Consider the following 18,548-nt stretch of genomic DNA (forward strand, 5'->3'; position numbering starts at 1 on the left):
ACATCGCCGCGCCGCCCGGCGGCCGTATAATTTTTGTGTTGCAGAATACCTTGTTTTGGTGACCAGTTGACATATTATGTGAAAATGGTTTTATCGAATGAATTATTGGTATGTAAATAGGCCTAGTTGTAGTGACTTCTAGACATATGATAGACTTAGAGATGTGGCTTTTAGGATCTATCAACTATTTTTAAACAATTTGAGGGAAGCTTGTGAAATTAAGATTTTCATTTTAGAGCCACCTTAAATATTTCCTTCTCATCAAATTTTCCAGAAATTACGGGGAAGGCGGAGTGACCCGGAGGTCGAAACACAATTTAAATAACAATGTAAGGGTTGGCCTTGCCCCATCTCTTGCTTCTTTCGTACTTGCATACGTGCTCAATTCTCTCTAAAACTGAATCGGGAATCCGGGCGAGTCAAGCCTGGTTATAATTCGTACAACTTTATGCATGCGCAACTATAACCCTTCTTGGAAAGAGAGCAATATTATTTCCGTTTAAGCATGTTTGATGAAGCTCATCGAATTTAATATCTTTCCGCATTCAGTAGTCTTGAGTTTGATTTAAAAGCCCTCCTGAAATTTTAACGGGAGATAATAGCAATTGTATTCAGCCTAAATTCACTATCTCTTTCACTACAAATAAACCCCTTCACCCGATTCTCGAAAAATTTTCTGGGTAAGGCCTTACTGCTCATCTGAATAATTTTAATCTTCATTCCCCTTCATCTGCAGCCAGAAATTAGAGATAAGAGATAAAGATTATAGTTTTAAAAAGTGACACAACAAAGCAAGATCGAGTTTCTAATCCCTTCGTCAAACAAGTCAAGATCCGGACTCGATTGCTTCACAAAAACTGGGTGGAGGGTAAGTGGTCGCAAGGTCACTTTCATAGCCCCAATGGCCCAATCTAACGGTGGCCAGCACTCTCATTTATGTGCCATTTGAGTGGCGGTTACCTTTTGCGGAGCGAGTTTCGCCGGTCACGTTCGGAGTGAGTTCGTCTCCGCGAGTCGCAGTCTGTTGGGAGTTGAGTCAGGTGCACATCACTTGGTGGACGAGCTAGTGGCATGTAATCGTCAAGATTTGCGCTGTGTTGGTGTAAAAGGCGTAGTGAATTTTGTGCGTGTTTCGCTCGATGCTTAGTGTACCGTGATGGTTCAAGATCGAAGTTTTTGGTGTGTGATAAATATACTATTCGCTCAAGTTTTCTATCCATTTGGAACGTAGAACTATCAATTAGATTTGTGCTACCGTAAATGAAACACTAATACGCTTTGATTTCCACGTGTATTCTTACCTTTTTCTGACATTTAGAATTAGTCGTACTTCAAGATGTTTACTCTCAACAAGAGAATATTACGGCAGGGAAATGAAATAACGCTCTTTGCGGCTAACGATAATTCGCAGTATCTGCCTATCGCTTGTGACCAGGGTAAACTGCACGCTGGATGAGTCATGACTTTTTGTGGGATACCTGTCATCAATGATCTATCCATATGAGACCTGCCGAGGCCTGCAATGTCTGCTTCTTCAGCAGTGGCGTAGCCAGGAATTTCGTTCGGGGGAGAGGGGGGTCCAAAACTAGAGGGACATTTTTTTAAAAACAGGGTACAGATGGTTTTAAACTAATTTTAACACTTTTCATAATCGAAGAAGCTTTTTTTGTAGAAGAAATATTTTTTAAATTCATGACTTTTCAATATTTTTTAATCAAGGAAAATAATTTTGTTTTTATATTTCGGATGGGTCCGAACTCCCCAAAGCCTCCCCCCTGGTTGCGCCACTGTTCTTCACCCTTATGGATTCGTATTTCTATCTTGGGAGTTCGGCGCATTTACTGGGGACCAAAGTCGTTTATGGCTAAAGTCCAGTTTATTTGTTTATTCATTCCCATGCTACCGCAAATAGCACATTGGCCTTTTACTTCGTGGTTTTCAACAATTTAACGATCGCACGTGCACGAACAACCATGCCCTGGACAGGCTGTACTCGAACCGCGACCCCTTGTTTGGCAGGCGAGGACTTTACCCCGCCGCCACCGAGTTCTCATAAGGGCACTCATGATCGGTGAGTGAAATTCTCATTTCTTTCCAAAATATTAACTTAAGAATAATATGTGTATCGGCAACTAACTAAATAATTAACTACTAACTACTAACCATATTTCACAGCGCATCTCACCTAATTTTCCCTCTAATTACTGAATTTGATTCACAATGAAGGAGAAAAAAATATTGATTGATATCTGTTGATCATGTTTATTTTTGCTAACTTTTTTCATGCCTCGAGTATTCGTTTCCCATTTGAGAAATCCCATCAGCTGAGAATTTGCTCCGCATTCACTCTTCCACTAAGAGTCACCTCTTCCAAATCGTTTACGGCTTCCATTATTTCGATGAAAAGTTTTGCATATCCCAATCGGCGTATATTTTCTAACTACTATTGTTGTTTCATAATTTCTAACCACTGTTTCATAATGGAGCTTTCGAATTGTTTCGTTTCCCGGCAATGACTCATTAGTATGTTTTAAAGTTCCCCGCATCGCTTCGGTAATGGAAATGTAAACAAATTTTATCCCGCTGTCGAGGCGGCAAGAGGTTCTTCGCAGTTCTTGCACTGATTTCATGGCGGGAGAGTTAAATGCCAAAAATGTGCCCAAATAGCGCGATCCTGAAGAAAAGCAAAGTGTGAAATATGGATCTAAAAATACAATCGCATTTATGGTTTAGATTCAGTGTCATTCCCCGACGTATATTGTCCCTGTAGAATATTCGTTTTAATACTCGACGCCATTTGTAGCTCATTAAGAAGATATATTGCATTTCCAAGTCACCCTTAAAAGGCTGGACTTAATAAATAATACTTTTTGATCTATTGTCTCGTGCCAATTATCACTTGGTACATGCATTTCATTAGAAAATGAGCTATAGTCTGAAAAATGCCAATAATAAGTTTATTTCAAAGATATTCAATGGGCTAAAATCCATAGCTGTTCAATAATTGTAAGTCATTTCATCGGTATTCAGCGAAGTTACAATTCCATCATAATAAGTGGTAAATAAACCTTACGCTTTTACAAAAAAAGGAGATTGGAGAGAACATCCCTGTGAGTTCAAAAGAAAAGTGATTTGTATCGAAACATTTGTTAATTAGCCATAGAATCATTAAAAGCTAGCAGGATATTTTCACATCAAAGTTGCAATTCATTATCGCAGAAACCATCATCCTCGATTATCACACTCCCAGGTCTATTATCAAAATCTGTAGGTCTTTTAGGCTGTATTACATTTTATGCTGGTATTAATGTCAGCATCCGTACTAAACCACTACTGACAGTCTTCTATCGTTTTTTTTTGTTACTGGTCGCTATTGTGTTCGTCTAGGTGAGGGTCTCACAAAGATTAAGTGTCTGAGGCCTCCTCAGGGCACCAAATGAATGTGTGATTACCCCCTTGCCTTAGCACTCTAATGACAAAGTTTCTTATGTTGCAACTTTAATTTCCCTCTCGTGACATACACCGTGTACATCATAAGAAAAATATACGCCCGCATAAACATTTAAATTTAACTAAAGTAGATATGCACGCACTAAGATTATCATCGGGGCCCCCAGGTGTCTGCTGGCCGTAATTTGGAATTAGTTCATCCAGGCATGTTTTTATGCGAGTTTTTTGGTATTTAGTATTCGTCTCTCTCTTATTGTAAGTCTTTCATGTAGCTTGTAGCGGAAGTTGCGAAAACTCAGCCTTCTGCTTTCGGCACCAAAAGTTAACTTCTCCCATCGACACATGTACCACTTTACCATGAGCATTGTCGTGACTAGTACCTTAGAAATTTTTTACATAAAAAAATTTGTTGATAAATTTGGTTCATCAAGCTTCGTCAATGATTGTTGAATAATCGTTGTGCTAACTGGTTATTAATTTTAGTTTTATTCAATATTTTGGCTAAAACTTATAGATTTTGGGTGTAGCCCCGTTAGCCCTTTACTGCGTGGTTGCTACGGGGATTATTTTCTCCTGGCCTCTATCACATATTGAGTATACAATCAAAGATAATAACATTGATCATGTGAAATTATTCATGCATATTAAAATTAAAAGCAACTAATTCTGACGATCAGAAGCAATCCTGTCTTCGCTGTTTCGTCAGCTTAATTTTGCGTATTGCTTTTGTCAATTATATTCTCATTTTAAGGAAATTTTAACCATACTCTGTCACACACGGTAACATTAACACCAAAAGTCAGAAGCCACTCGAAATTTCATCCCAGTATTCCTAATTTATTGCCATGGAGTTTGTGTTGGTAATTAGAGAAAGAGAATATTGGCGATAAAACTCATATGATTTACTTTAGTTGTATTGCTCAAAGCGATACTGGAATGTGCTCTTTCTGTCCACTCTTCAAATCGACCTTCACGTTGGGTGCAGGCGATATTTCACAGGAAGGCGAGGAAGCGTTTCCTTTGTAGAACACGATAATAAAATAAAAGATAAACTCTTTGTTTTGCGAGGAAGTGTGGCAGACGACGAGGTGCGTTTCGCAGCGGTAATGGCGAGGCATGCCCGCGACTGACGTCCGAACATCCATCCGGGGCGGCGGACAAAGAGACTCAGCCCAGAATTGTCAGGACGCGCCGGATCTTGTGAGCGAGGAGCATGCTGGACATCAATTGAACGCCGTCCCTCGCTATCCGCCGAACTCGCTTGTTTCACTACCACCTCCAACTATCCATACAGCCCTCGCCTTGTTTTCAATCAACTCTATTCATCAGACGTGACTTGCCCAAACGGGAGTAAAAATTACGTTTTCGTTAAACAGCGGCGGCATTTTGCGTGTCAGCTTGTCTGTCGGTCGGTTTATGTAGCGTTGAATATTCAATTGAATTGGTTCATTTTCCTCCCTGCACGGACTTCTATGATGTTATACGGGTACGCTTCGGACTTGGTTTTAATGAGAGCATTTCCACACAACCGCCTATAGGTATTAGCTCGACCGCCAGACAATTTATAGAGCTACAGATAGTTTAGTCACAGGTTTTGAACCCTGGTATGTATGGTATGGTATTTGGAGGAGGCGACCGACAGCGGAGGTCATTTGCGCCATGAGGGAAGGTTGTGGAAGGAAGGGTGGAGAGAAACCCGGCGTCGGCGTTAGCCTGCTCTTAACGAAAGGCGCCAAGGGGACCACGGCTTAACGGCCCATCCGACGGACGGAGTGTTGCGCTTGAAATGTCCTCCACACAACAATCAAGCAGGGATCGGGCTGTCTCTGAAAATTCTCTGCCACTGCCGGGATTTGAACCCGAGCCCGCCGGGTGGGAAGCCAACACTCTAGCCACCACACCGACCCGATCTCCCCGCCAGACAATTTTCATCGTTGCACTGATGGATGGCTATGTGTCATGTACGGCTTGTACCACCTCCATACCGAATAAATGCGGGCAATATGACATTCATCCTACGTAGATATCCCTAATTTTGTTGCCAGTGGCTAAATTATACTTTAATTTTACGGCTAAAGCGCTCTTCAATAAGGGAGGCACATCTGGGAATCCAAGGATATACTGAGAGACGAACGAATAAAAATTGCGTAACTTTCCTGAACGCATGCCAATAGCCGGGAATAAAACAAACACCTCCGAACTTCGGAAAGAATTTTAGGGCCCAAGTTCCGCGAACAAATTGCACTGAGACGTCTTCGTATTTCCTGAGAGTTAAAAGCAGGATAAGGAGTATACATGAACATTAAACCTTCCTCTGTGTCCGTTACTGTATATGGATTTAAAAATGTTTCTTGGGGTTATATGAAATCTTCTGGCAACTCACGAAAATTTTTAAGAGAGCATTATCAAAACTTTAAAAGAATAGAATCCCCCTCGAGTTGGGCTGAACTTGTTGCAAAACTTTCTCTCGAGTTTATTGCTTTTACGAAATGAGCTACGTGGAATGATATCCTTGAAAATACTATTCCATTATATAAATTCCTCGTTCAAACTATAAAATTATACCTTGTTCAAACGTGTTCTTTATTTCAAAAAGATATAACGTCCTTTTCTTGAAATGAGTAGAATTTATTTGTTGCTAAATTTATAGCATATAATTTCGTCGTTGCTAAATTTGCGCTTGTGGACACATTCGCATACAATTGGCTGACTCTGGCGTGAATAGCCGATGGAAAAAACGGATCATCATGCGTCCAATCATGCACTTGCACGTTTATCGAGTTAGATAGTGTTTTCGAAGGTTGATTAGGAAAACATTTTATATCTTTGTTTCAGCTTTAATTCCGTCAGAATCGTGAGTCAAAAGTACAATAGCCCTTTCGGATTGTGGCTTGATCCTAGATCACTGAAACTCAATACACGCCAGATAGTGTTTTTTCCTCCTTCCACGAAGTCGGTTGATGATAGAACGCATCATTTGGCACTGGTGTCTCTAACCATGCATATCTACGTCTGTGGCTCACTTGCGCAACGGTAGTAGTCCCTTTGGCCCACAGAATAACCGTCTGCATACACAATCCTCACAAGCTGGAATTTGGGAGGGGGAATTGGCCACGGGTGAATGGGACCGTGTTTCGAGGGTGGATGTGTACGTGCCATCGAATAGCCGTGCCATTCAACGGCGTGAATGCACTTGCCTGCCGTCACCATTTTCCCTAACATGCATTCGGATTGGAGGCCACACAGGCGCACGCCGCGCCGTCTGCACGGCGGCGCCTGGAGGGAGTTTGTGTAATATCAACACGGCCGATAAGCGAATGCACCGAACCCATGGAACGCACAAAGGAGAGCGATGCGTGGGTCGTACAGCAATTGAGGAAGGGCTCAAGACACGCAGGTGGGTGGGAAAGCGAGGACGTTTTGTCTTAAAAAAGGCAAATATCCACTAATATTGCATTGAAATCGTAAATTTTGTCGTGATATTTTACACCCATTTTTCGATTAAAACTCCAAATTGGTTCTTAGAAATCCGAATACAAATTGAAATAGCGCCAACAGAATTATGCAACCGCATTATTAGTAATTCAATGTGGAATAAATTTTTCTACGATTTTATTGCATTTATTGAAACCGCACGTGTGATGCAGAAGAGCACAAGTTACAGTGGCACTGGTTTTGGTGCCGGAGTTTTTACTTTAACTTACGGTGCAGACGAAAAGCTCCTGAACCCAAATCTGGCTTCAGTTTTCTACGCGTAGAGGTGTAATTTACTACTATAATGAATACAAGAGGAAATGCTGGCAAGCCATTTATAAGAAATAAATAACTTATATTGTTTTTGCGGATTGGGTTGATAAAAATTTACTTAATGTACGTTAAAAGTTTTTTTAGTTACATATAATATAGTACACCTAAAGGAAATTTAAACAGGAATCCATTTAAAACTATTGTAATCATAGCATATAAGTGGGTGTTTATGCTATCATTCCCTATGTATCTATAAATTCGAAATAATTTTAAGATGAGAATGTTATGCATTCAAAAGTTGAGCAGACAGAAAAAACTGACACAATATTCGGATTCAGCGCTCCAAATATACTTAAAATCAGTTTGAAAATTTTCGGTATCGAAAAACATTTTTTTTGTATACCTGTATCATCAGACTAATTATCTCTCACACGGTCTCCTTCTCTCTCATTCCTACCCACCTATCCCTATCCACCTATCCCACCCACCAATACCTCCTACTATCCCACCCACCGCAGTTCACCCTCGAAGGAAACGACCGTGCTGAAATATACCAAAGTGACACATGTTACAGGAATTCGGTTACGCTACTGAATTTATATTTGCAAGAAAGTGTGGACTTCAAGAAACAAGGAATTCAAACGAAAAGACGAAAGACAAGCGTGGAAAAATAAATTTATTTAGTAAAATCAGCAAAAACCATCGAGGATGCCAAAGGGATCGGGTATCGATTGGCAAACCACGTGAGTAAATAAAACAAATAACGGTGCTCTGGAGGTTGCGCAGTTATCTAAAGCGTAGTACAATATTGAAACCGTATATTGAAATACCTTTGACCTCAACTTTTGAATGCATAACATTCTCATGTTAAAATTATTTTGAATTTATAGATACATAGGGAATGATAGCATAAAGTAAAAAAACAATATTTTTATTAATATTTTGATTTCTACCTTTAGTCGTGAGGTTTAAATTTAAAGTAGAAGAGGTTGAAGCGTAGTGGAAATTGAAGTTTCAATGGAACTGTCAAGTGAAAAAACGGTATTTTAGGAATCGGCTTATCGAATTCATTATTTATCACCTAATCTCGGATTTACCATTTCAATCTTGTCGCATTTGCAAAAACCGAGAATCTCTATCGTTTACATTTACTCCGCGACTAATCCTAAATGACTGATCGCAGCTGGTCGCTTTGCCTGGGTTTCCTTCCAACAATATCAACGTGGGATGGCGTACACCGAGAGATGATGATGCTTCCATGTGCACTCCGTCCAATGGACCATTTCAGCATTGAATAGGAAAAGATCGAAGTGGTTCGTGAGTACGTGATCCGGGAGTGTGGCAAGCGCGTGGAATTGTATAGCGTTTATACCTCGGAGTAAATGTGTACAAGGGTGCTCTACATGGCTGCATAGCAACCAATAGCTGAAACCAAAATTGAAATTTCACCTTCAGTATTGTTGTGGGAATGGAAAAAAAGTTAGCAAACACAGAACTAATTAGTGGGATTTATTTAAAGCTCGATTGGGGATCGGGTTGGTGTGGTGCCTTTCTGAGCGCAGGCTTCCCACCCCGGCGGTCCGGGTCCGAATCCCGGCGGTGGCGGATATTTTTCTAAGAATGACCGATCCCTGCTTGAATTCTTTGTGTAGTATACTTAAGTACAGCTATCCGTCCGTCGGATGGGACGTTAAGCCGAGGTCACCTTGGCGCGTTTTTTTTAAAGCCGGCTACTGCCGACGCCGGGTTTCTGTCCAACCTCCATTCCTTACCCTTCCCTCAAACGGCCTCAGCTGTCGGTCACCTCCTCAAAATACATACTATCCACCTGATAATTCTCCTTCTTCGTGGTCAGAGAATTTAATGGAAATTAAATTTCAAATCGACTTAGTTATCGATTCAACCCAAAGATTGGAATGGATAGGTGAGGGTCGAGCTCTAGGATACAGGTGTGTGAGTGATTCTCATTCAGGACAGAGAACCCAAGTCATTTCTCTACGCCAAGGAGCACCTTAAGGGTTGTTTTTCGCCTTCTCTGAACAAATGAGACAATATCGTTCCCATTTTCACGGATATTTTCATTGAAATAAAAAACATGTAAATAAAAGCTATTATCGTAATGTGTCCACCAGATCGTCACGTGATCTCGGATTTTACCAATTCAATCTGCGCAGAAACTGAAAATCGCCCTTCTTTATATCTACTCTGAGGTTTATACCCGAGGTATAATCAGGTTGTTTTGCACGGATAAATATTTTTACACCTGTGCCGTCGTCATCAACATTCGCTCTACCCCACGAAATATTATCAATTTTCCTCCTCCGAATGAGTGCCTAAAAATGAAAACGTTGTAGAAAGACTTTGCACAATGTTCATAAACTCGTAATGGTTCACATTATCGTGAAATGTTGACATCTTTATCTCCTTTTCATGCATCATGCAATGGATTGGGTTTTCAGTATTCCGAAAGGAAGGTAACACTGCAACATTAATGTACCACTTTCTATATTATCGGTGTGTTGTGGTATTGTGGAGTCATGATTTAATAAAGTTTTGAAATGAAAGTAACTGGTCATTATTTTATTTATTGAGTTTTTATTTATTTTTCATATTTTTTATTTATTACTACGTTTGCAACAAACAAATTTTAAAGGGGAAAATAAGCGAGGAACGGAAAGGATGGTCTAATCATTGGTGGTTTCAGGTGTCATGATCCCTCCCCAAATTTTATATAAATTTTATAGTTTCATTAGTTAAATAGCTTTTCTTTCCTTAAATATCTTAAATTGTTCATTTTTATCTATTATTAAGAATAAAAATGAAATTTTAGTCTCCAAAATGCATAAAAATGATGATAATAAAAATTTTTAACGGTGCCCTTATTCCCTGGGGTAACTCCATACTCCCCGGACCCAGGTCATGACCCCACTAAATTTGGTGCTGAATCTAACAGAGGCCACTGACGCAATTTTCTCAGAAATAAAAAGACAAAATTCGGAGGTATGGTATAATTTTAGGCATCTCTCATTAATGTTTTTTTTAAGGATGAAGTTCACTTCCATGTTATATATTTTTCACTGAAATTCGTGAGGTCATAATATATCTGGTATTGGAGGATTAGAGGTAAAGGCCTAAAACGCATTCTCCCAATACTCACTTAAAGATCTTAGTTATATTTTCATCGTGCAATTTTCCAAGACCTAGGACAGCTTGCAAACCTATATTTCACGAATTACCTCCCGAGTAATGCGGTCACTGAAAATAGAGCAGCGGTAGGCTAGGCTGGATATTAATTTCTCGCTTGGAGAGATACGAATGAATTGAATTTTACTGCTCATCAATTTTTCGTACACCTTATATTGCTAGTACAATATCTTGTTGAATAGAGAATATGTTACCTACAGATGCGAGTTAGTGGGACGATAATTAAAGGTATTTTATCCAGTGTACCTCGTTTTCATTAATCCTCTCCGCTCTTGAAAACTTCCGAAGTCTTGTCTCGCCCCCGCGCTTTCCTACCACCCACTTCTGTGGACGCCCACACCCTCTCCAGCCTCAATACCTCCCTCGCTCCCCACAACGTTGCAAATCATCCCTTGTGTAAACCCAGACATCTGCCGACCCACGCACCACCGCCGCACCACTACTCTCTACCGTATTTACCGGCTGCACCCTCTCACTTCGCGTAGCCAATTATATTTTTCATTCCAATCCCTTTTAACGCTTGCGGCGAAATTCGTTTCCGTCTTGTCCACTGGGTGCGCGCCATTATATAATAAATTTCCTCTCCGCCTCCTCCGCTGTGTTCGCGGCTTCTCGAAGTCACACAGATTGTCGAGTGTATTATTTTTCATGGAATCCCGAAGTCCACGTTTCTTTGTCGTGAATACCAATGAGGGAGGGTCTTCGACTTTCGTAAATGGGAATTTTCGTTATTTCATTGTTGTTCGTGAAGCTGACAAATCAACAGGCAACATTAACTAAATTAATTAGCTTTTTATTAGTTATTTCATTATTAGTTATGGTTAAAATAATAGCAACTAAAATATTTGGGCACATTTGTCAGCCTTTTTCAATATGGAGATTTCCTTTAGGGTAACTCATGGAACAGATTATAATTAATATCGAAAAATGACCGTAAGATTTACAGGGCATGGAAACCGTACCAAATCATGAATAAATCGTAAATAACGCCATCGGCCATGGAATTTGGGTAAAAATGCAAACATGCTCGAATCGCAAAAAAATACATTTGCGAACTCAAGGTACTAGTTGTGAGACACAGGTATCTGTTGGCTCCCGGCATTATTTCTTATTGTGATCAAAGGCCGCGGACCATACATACCGCGGCACCAATGGGTTTTGCTCCACCCTGTGCACCGTTACTGTACGCACAAAGGTGGCGTGATTTTGCACGGCCGTGGCGGAGGTGGAGACCTGAGTAGGCCGACACCTCTCGGCGCTGGAATAATTCTGTTTTTGTTTTCGCCGACCTGAGAGGCGCCGGGGTCCTATGGCGTGAGTTCGACCTTCTAGCTGCCCCGAGGGATTCTCCGTTTTTCTCATGTGCAGTCGACACAAAACATTCAGTGACGTAATTTTTTCCTTATCAGAGGTTGTCGGTAATCTTTGAATAAATAATTATATATCTTTTCTGTTGGATAAATTTTCGGTCTTTATAATCACCATCACCACGGCTGTAGTATTATGATAGCAGTAAAAAGAGGTGAAGACAAAATGCATCATCTATTCCGTGTTCTATTTTTGAAAATATTCACCAACCTAGGCGACATCCGTGGTCAAGGTAATAAATCTCCGGCTCATGGCCCTAATCGAGGCGCTAAAAGGAAAACACGCTACCGTGGGAGAAATCAAGCTGAAAATAATCATTAATGAATGAGCAAACTTCCTATGCCTGTTTATCAATTCCAGAAATATCTTTTTACGCGATTTTTTGGGCTATTGATGTGTCCTAAAATGCAAAACTCGTTCATTGAAATGCCATGGCATGAGTGTAGGCGTTGGGTGAATGCGAGGAGCGCTGTGAGCGTTGAAACTAATTGGATTATTATTAGGCGTAGGCGGAATATAAAGCGCAGATCGGTACTTTGGCCGTGATTTGGCGTCAAATAGGGAGTTCTGAATCTAAGTGACTAGCTTACAAAAATTGTAATTTCCCTCTGCGTAACGTACCTCCTCCACCTTTCCCGTCTCAAAATGAAAAAGTTTACGACGAGTTTCTTAAACGTCGTCACGTCTACTTGCAAGAGTATAAGCTTTTTATATCGTGGTACCAATTATTTAGAAAATATTTTAATTTCATCGCCGGCGTTTCAGAATTGTTCGTAATAAAGGTATTCACGAGTTGAAAAATGGACATAAAGAACACATAAAATATTAAGATTGATGGACTAAGTGACTTGTGATGAAAAAGAGGAAAAATTGGATATTTATGTCAATGTTTGATAGCCCATCAAAAAAACCACCTAGCTTTAATTCGGAAAATGCGACTTGCATATTGTTGCGACTTATAGTTAAATTAATTAAATTGCGATCACTGGAAAATATATTGCCAGCTTGTCTTCTTGAAATTTCTGGCGTATTCTTGTCAATTAATCAATTTGTATCGTAATTAAAAAGGCAGTGGTGTATTACTTTGCAGGAATAATAAAAATAATCTTTATAATTTTCCTTTCTAAAAACATCCTGGAACAATCGAATATACTCTAGTTTGAAACAAATCAGTTGTTATTTGCGTTTATCTGTATAGCCGTACAAGAAGAATTTTGTTTCAAACAAGAGGAGAGAGATTTTAGTCATTTCAGAATATCATGCAATATAAAAATTCTTGATGCTATTTTCATAAGTATTCAACTTTGGCATTGGTCGAGGGAAAGTCTAGCATGATTTCTATTTGCCCTGTGCACATGGAGTTTAATAAATCATTCCAGTCAAATTTATAAAGTCGAATTTATTTTAATTTTAAAATTATCCTCAATGGCAAGCTTTGATTCATATTATTATGCGTGCCCCTATGTATGTTGGACAGCTGAAGTTTTGTGTCAGAGGTCTGGGTTTGTGAAAGGTATTAATGGTGCTCCGGATTCCAATGAACGTAACTTCACCAGTATATTACCTGATGAACGATGTTTAGTGTTTCTATGGATCCCAAAACTCTGACATGAGAGCATGCTTCAGATTTAAAAGGGAGATATCGTATACGCACATACAGAGGTGGATTTAGAATGATTAAGATGAATGTCCCTTGTCTTAAAAGTTTTGATTGATTTAATGATGGAAATACTACCTGCGAAGTGGTTACGAACGTCATTGCATTAACCACCTCCATCAATCCCGATTTACCTCTCGGACAAATGGCCCGTCCTCTTCGAAAATGGCGGCGTGGGCGGCTGTCCTCTGTTTTGCGCGCGCGCGCGGGAACACAAGTGAATCCACGGCGGACCTTCAAGAGCCTCTCCCACCGTCCGAGGGGCGGCGCCTGGTGGGGCGATCGAGGAAGGGAGGGAGGGAGAATCAAGGGGTGTCTCGGTCGCTCTCGCCCGCGACGCCAAACAGTCGACACCCGGGCGCGGGAATGCTGCCGCCTCACCCGCCGCCGCCTTCGCCGCCTCTGCCGCCGCCGCCGCCTCTGCCGTCTACTCCGCCGCAGCCGCCTCCACCGCCGCCGCCACCGTCCCGCCTGTCCTCCGCAGCCGTCGCCGAAGACCCCGAGGGGAGAAAGGGCTGCAGCTTGGGAGGGAAGTAAGCAACTGCCGCGCAAAAAAAGGGTAAGGGACGCGGGTCGTCGCCTCCACCCCCAGCAACCGCCGAGGTCGTAGTCCAGCAGGTCGCGCGGACGCGTGAGACTCTTGAAGACACATTGCTCCTCCGCCTATAGCGGGGGTGCCTCGAATCCTCGCGCAGGGCGAGAGGATAAAAAGAAAAAAACATCAAGCAAAAGAAAAAAAAGAATTAAGAAAGTTTGACCGTCCTCCGAATAAAAAAAGAGATCGTCCGACTTCCCGACATCTGCTGGCTGCCGTGAGGTGAGGCTCTATTTTTTTTGTTTATTATCGTTTTCAAAAGAGAAAACAATGCACAATGAGTATGTGAACTTTATTCTTTATATATTCTATTACATATTAGCACGTCTTTCTGAAGGAAGGGATGAAAAAATGGAAAGTCTGCGAGGGTAAGGAAGTCAATTTAATCTATAGTAAGCGAAAAGGAGGTTGCTAATTCGTTTTGATGGACACAGAGTTAATCATTGAGTCACCTGGTGTGGTGATTGTTCATGATGACAATGTTGATGTAAGAACCAAGATTTTTTTTCCGCTCTAGTATGTCCACCTTTTTTGAAATTGATGTAAGAACCATTCAATATAAAGGGTCTTCTTAATAGCACTTGATGCTATTCGCATCGATAAAAAATATTTCAAGTCATGTCACAAGTTCTCAAATGCGTTTATAGAGTTGCCATTATAAGGGAAAGATAAGACAAATTTTAAGCACAAAGCGGATGCAATGAGATGGTAAACTTCAGTATTGCGTAGTAGCTACTGTTAATGATTAGGAATGAAGGTCGAATTACTGTCGATAAAAACATCTACGCAAGAGGAGCGGTTTGAAGGGATTGACCTTACAACCGTTGGATTGATAGGCCTTAGCACCAATGACATATATTGAGTTTTCTTAAGCAAATAGTGTTTAACTAAGAACAAATCTAATATATTTAAAGACGCAAAGAACGAGTTGACTGGAACCATTTCGAAGCAGAAAATGTTTTTACTCACGTTTTTTTTTACTTGCGGGTTAACTGATTACTTCAGGATCTCCGTATTTACGTGGCTGGCAATGATGACTCCGAAATAACAATTTGGAAGGAAATTTCAGTGACTCGCTTTCGTTGATAGGAGGCAATTCCCGCCTGAAACATCCCTTCGTTTTCATTTGTAAAACGGCGATGAAAATGAGTATGGCCTTCTCAACAATTACGATGGGTTTTTTTACCTTTATTTCTGGAATAGGAGGTGTGAATATGCTCCGTCTATCAATTCAAGCTGGTGTGGATATGCTCCGTGTATCATTTTCCCTCCCGCTGGTTTGAATTATCAAAGAACGATAATTGTTGAAACGATTGTAAATGCTTACAATTTTTCTTTAAATTTTCCGAAAATTTCGGGTATTTGTAATAGTTTTATGATTGTTGTTTAGAATTACAATGGCAGCGTTAGTACGCTACGGGTCACTATTTCTCTCTCCTGTGTCCGATTTTTGTGTTCATTTTTATGGAACCACGTCCAAGTCACACGGACATAAACGAACTGACTTCAAGCTTGTGAGTGTGACCTCTCGGCATTATATTACTGACATATTCGGTCCTCATTGATTTTCCTAAAATCAAGCTAATTCATTATTTGATTATCCCCTAATTTCACTTATGCCACCATTTTGTATTCGTTTGAAATGTCTATTTCTCATTCTTCGATGGTTCACTTTCGCCTCAGAGCATGCTACTTAAAAATAAAAAAAAACTTTAGGCTAACCATGATCTAAGAGCGAGAATATGTTTAAATATTTATTTTGCCTGATGTAAGTTGAGCTTTATTTTTCCTATTTTTCTATTTCATCGTAGGCAATTCAACGCAAAATGGTCTTGGAAAGCTTTAATAAGTGTTCAATGTACAGCTTCATGATCATCTGAAGATATTTTTGATTGATTACAAACATTTCAAGGTGAAAGAAAACAACGAGTGGCAACCCAAAAATTATAATTATGTATTTTTCCTGGTATTTAATTGCAGTAATCGTAGTAATTATCTCCGAGTAAATCCGAGTGTCTAAAAATGAAGGATACGACTTAAATGGAGCATGTCATATTAATGAATTATATACCATCATGAAACGTATTCAGCTCCACCGCGTAGTGTCCCACCGAAAACCATCAATTCAAAGGGGATTATCAATTTATTTTATGAGTAAAGCCCTTTTCTACAAAAAATATTTTCCTAATTAGATCCTTGCTGTCAATTATCATAATTTCCAGTGACTATTTTCCACAGCTCTTTATAAAATCACCAGGTTTTCGCAAACAGATTTTCAAAGAATCTCAAAGGGAGCGCATTATATGCAAAAAATTAGAATCATGTTTAGCATGAAAGAAACCCAGTTTTTGAATGAATACAAGTCCGAAAAGTATCAATTCAAGTGGTCGTCCCAGAGAAGCATCATCGCGACGGCCATTTCCATTAAAGGCAGGAGAAAGACCTTTCAAACGACTCGTCGGAGACGAGCTCCTCATTTGGCACCGCTCCCACGAAACAGCTTATTCCAAATTTTATCCCATCTCACAAATTATGCCTCGCGGCAGCCAATATACAGAGAAGAATTTTTCACTCTCTAGTTTTTTCTCCACTGCGCCCTCACGTATCTCCATGCTATCAAAAAATTTTCCTCACACTTCCAGTTAAAAAAATGTCTCTTTTAACTCCACATCTGGTGAACTTTAAAGTTTAAATGATAATTTAGATTCCACAAAGATTTTCTATTTAGCATCATTCACGTCCTAGAGTAAAGTTTCGGCAAAATTTTTCAATCAGTTTTGACGACATTATATTCACTTCATTTTCGTAATATGTTGGTATTCATAAAATTATCCTTGAATTATTACGAACGATTTCGCCATTATTCTCTTGCCATCAATTGTTTTCGGTAGAGTGCGATTCAAGAGGAGTTGCAAGTTTCTAAAATAATCTTTAGTATTGTCTTAGTGGAAAAAAGTACAAGAATTTGTCTGGTATTAAATTAATTTATATTTACTTAACTATTGAATTATCTTAGTATTCATAGACTAATCCCTGAAATATCCAGTAGGCACTAATTCCCTAGACATTTTTACAACCTTCCGATCAGCTTAAATACCTCCTTACCTTAACCTCCGTAAAAAAAGCATATAATGATGGAGGCTCGATTTTCATAGGCTGAGACAATTTATTACTGCAAAATATTCCGATTGGCATTAAATAATTCATTCGACACTCACAGTTCTTCCTTTGAACACAAATTCATAATTATATTTTAAATATTGAGTCGAGTGGTGATTACCAACGGTTTTTTATTTCATTTTTTACGATCTAGAGCTATTTTTTTAAAGCATTTCTTGTTTCTCTTGTATTTCAAGGAACGATGACTCAAGTTTTCAACCGATCGGGTTGGCTGCACTGATGTGGTAGTATAAAATAAAAAGTGATATAAACTCCTCAATGGTCACTGTGAACAGAAGGAAGCGAGAGATAGCGAGTGCGAATCTTAACTTCCTTAGCATATTCATAAGGAGAAAAAAATCACATTCAAGTGGGCTCTTTTCCCTAGGTTTCATTTCCGTAATATTGTGAGAAAGATAGAGAATAGAATAGGTAGATAAAAGACGTATGGGAAGGATACGCGTAAGACCACGGGTGAAAATGTTAGAGTTAGCAGGACTTGAACACGCATTTCCAACACTTGATGACTGGGCACTATTCCCTCACATTTCTTATAACCCCTTGACCAGCTAAAACTCCTCGGTACCCTAACCTCCTTAACTTGTGTTGAATAAGACGGGAGGAATATACGTTGTATAGTATTCTTGTTTCATAGTATATTTTGCGATGATATAATATTAAGTAGGGATATATGCATAAATATAGGAAACTTACTAATTATGTTTGTCCATGAGCCAGTAATTTCTAACGTTATGTCTTTTATGATGATTCATTCGCTTTTTCATAAATGTTTACGACAGATATTTTCCATAGGTTTACAGTTACTGTTCACAAAATCCGAAAAAGAGACAGCTTTATTGATAAACAAATGCAATGATCTTCTCATCCTCTTTCGTTTAAACCCAATGACTGTCTCAAGAAATGAATACGACACACACACACATATGAATCATGCTTTGTTGAAGTAATGTATTGATGGTTAAAATAATTTTTTATTATGAGGGATTTTCCTGAACACAATAAGGCGCAAAATAATATGATTGATTTTTTAAAGAAGGTTTGAAGCCAAATTATTTTGTTTCGTCCAAGACTTCTGTAATTAGAGCCGTGGATTTTATCCAGACCTCTTGAAAATGAAGCTTGTACCGTCGGCGATGGTAATAGGGTGAACATCCAACCCAGACCAGACAAATATCTGCACTCCACAGCCGTTAAGCTCCGCGAGAGAATGACCAATCGAGTTTCGGGAGACCACACGGAATTTATCGGGTTGTGGAAACCACATGGGCTGGGTCGGGGGAGGTTTCGGGGTGCTTGGGCTAATTCCTTGAAATCGAGCCGAAAGCAGGCCAGTAATAGCTACAGGAG

At 39.8% G+C, this 18,548-nt stretch overlaps 1 long non-coding RNA gene across 1 annotated transcript in view; it reads left to right on the forward strand.

Moving 5' to 3' along the window:
* The first annotated feature begins 1,740 nt into the window (after nt 1-1,740).
* LOC124153251 overlaps nt 1,741-18,548 on the forward strand; it is a 182,549-nt gene continuing 165,741 nt past the window's right edge. The window contains exon 1 of the long non-coding RNA XR_006863611.1: nt 1,741-2,071. This is a non-coding gene — a long non-coding RNA (uncharacterized LOC124153251). The remainder of the gene's footprint in view (nt 2,072-18,548) is intronic.

Source organism: Ischnura elegans, chromosome 1, assembly GCF_921293095.1.
Source record: "Ischnura elegans chromosome 1, ioIscEleg1.1, whole genome shotgun sequence".
NCBI lineage: Eukaryota > Metazoa > Arthropoda > Insecta > Odonata > Coenagrionidae > Ischnura > Ischnura elegans.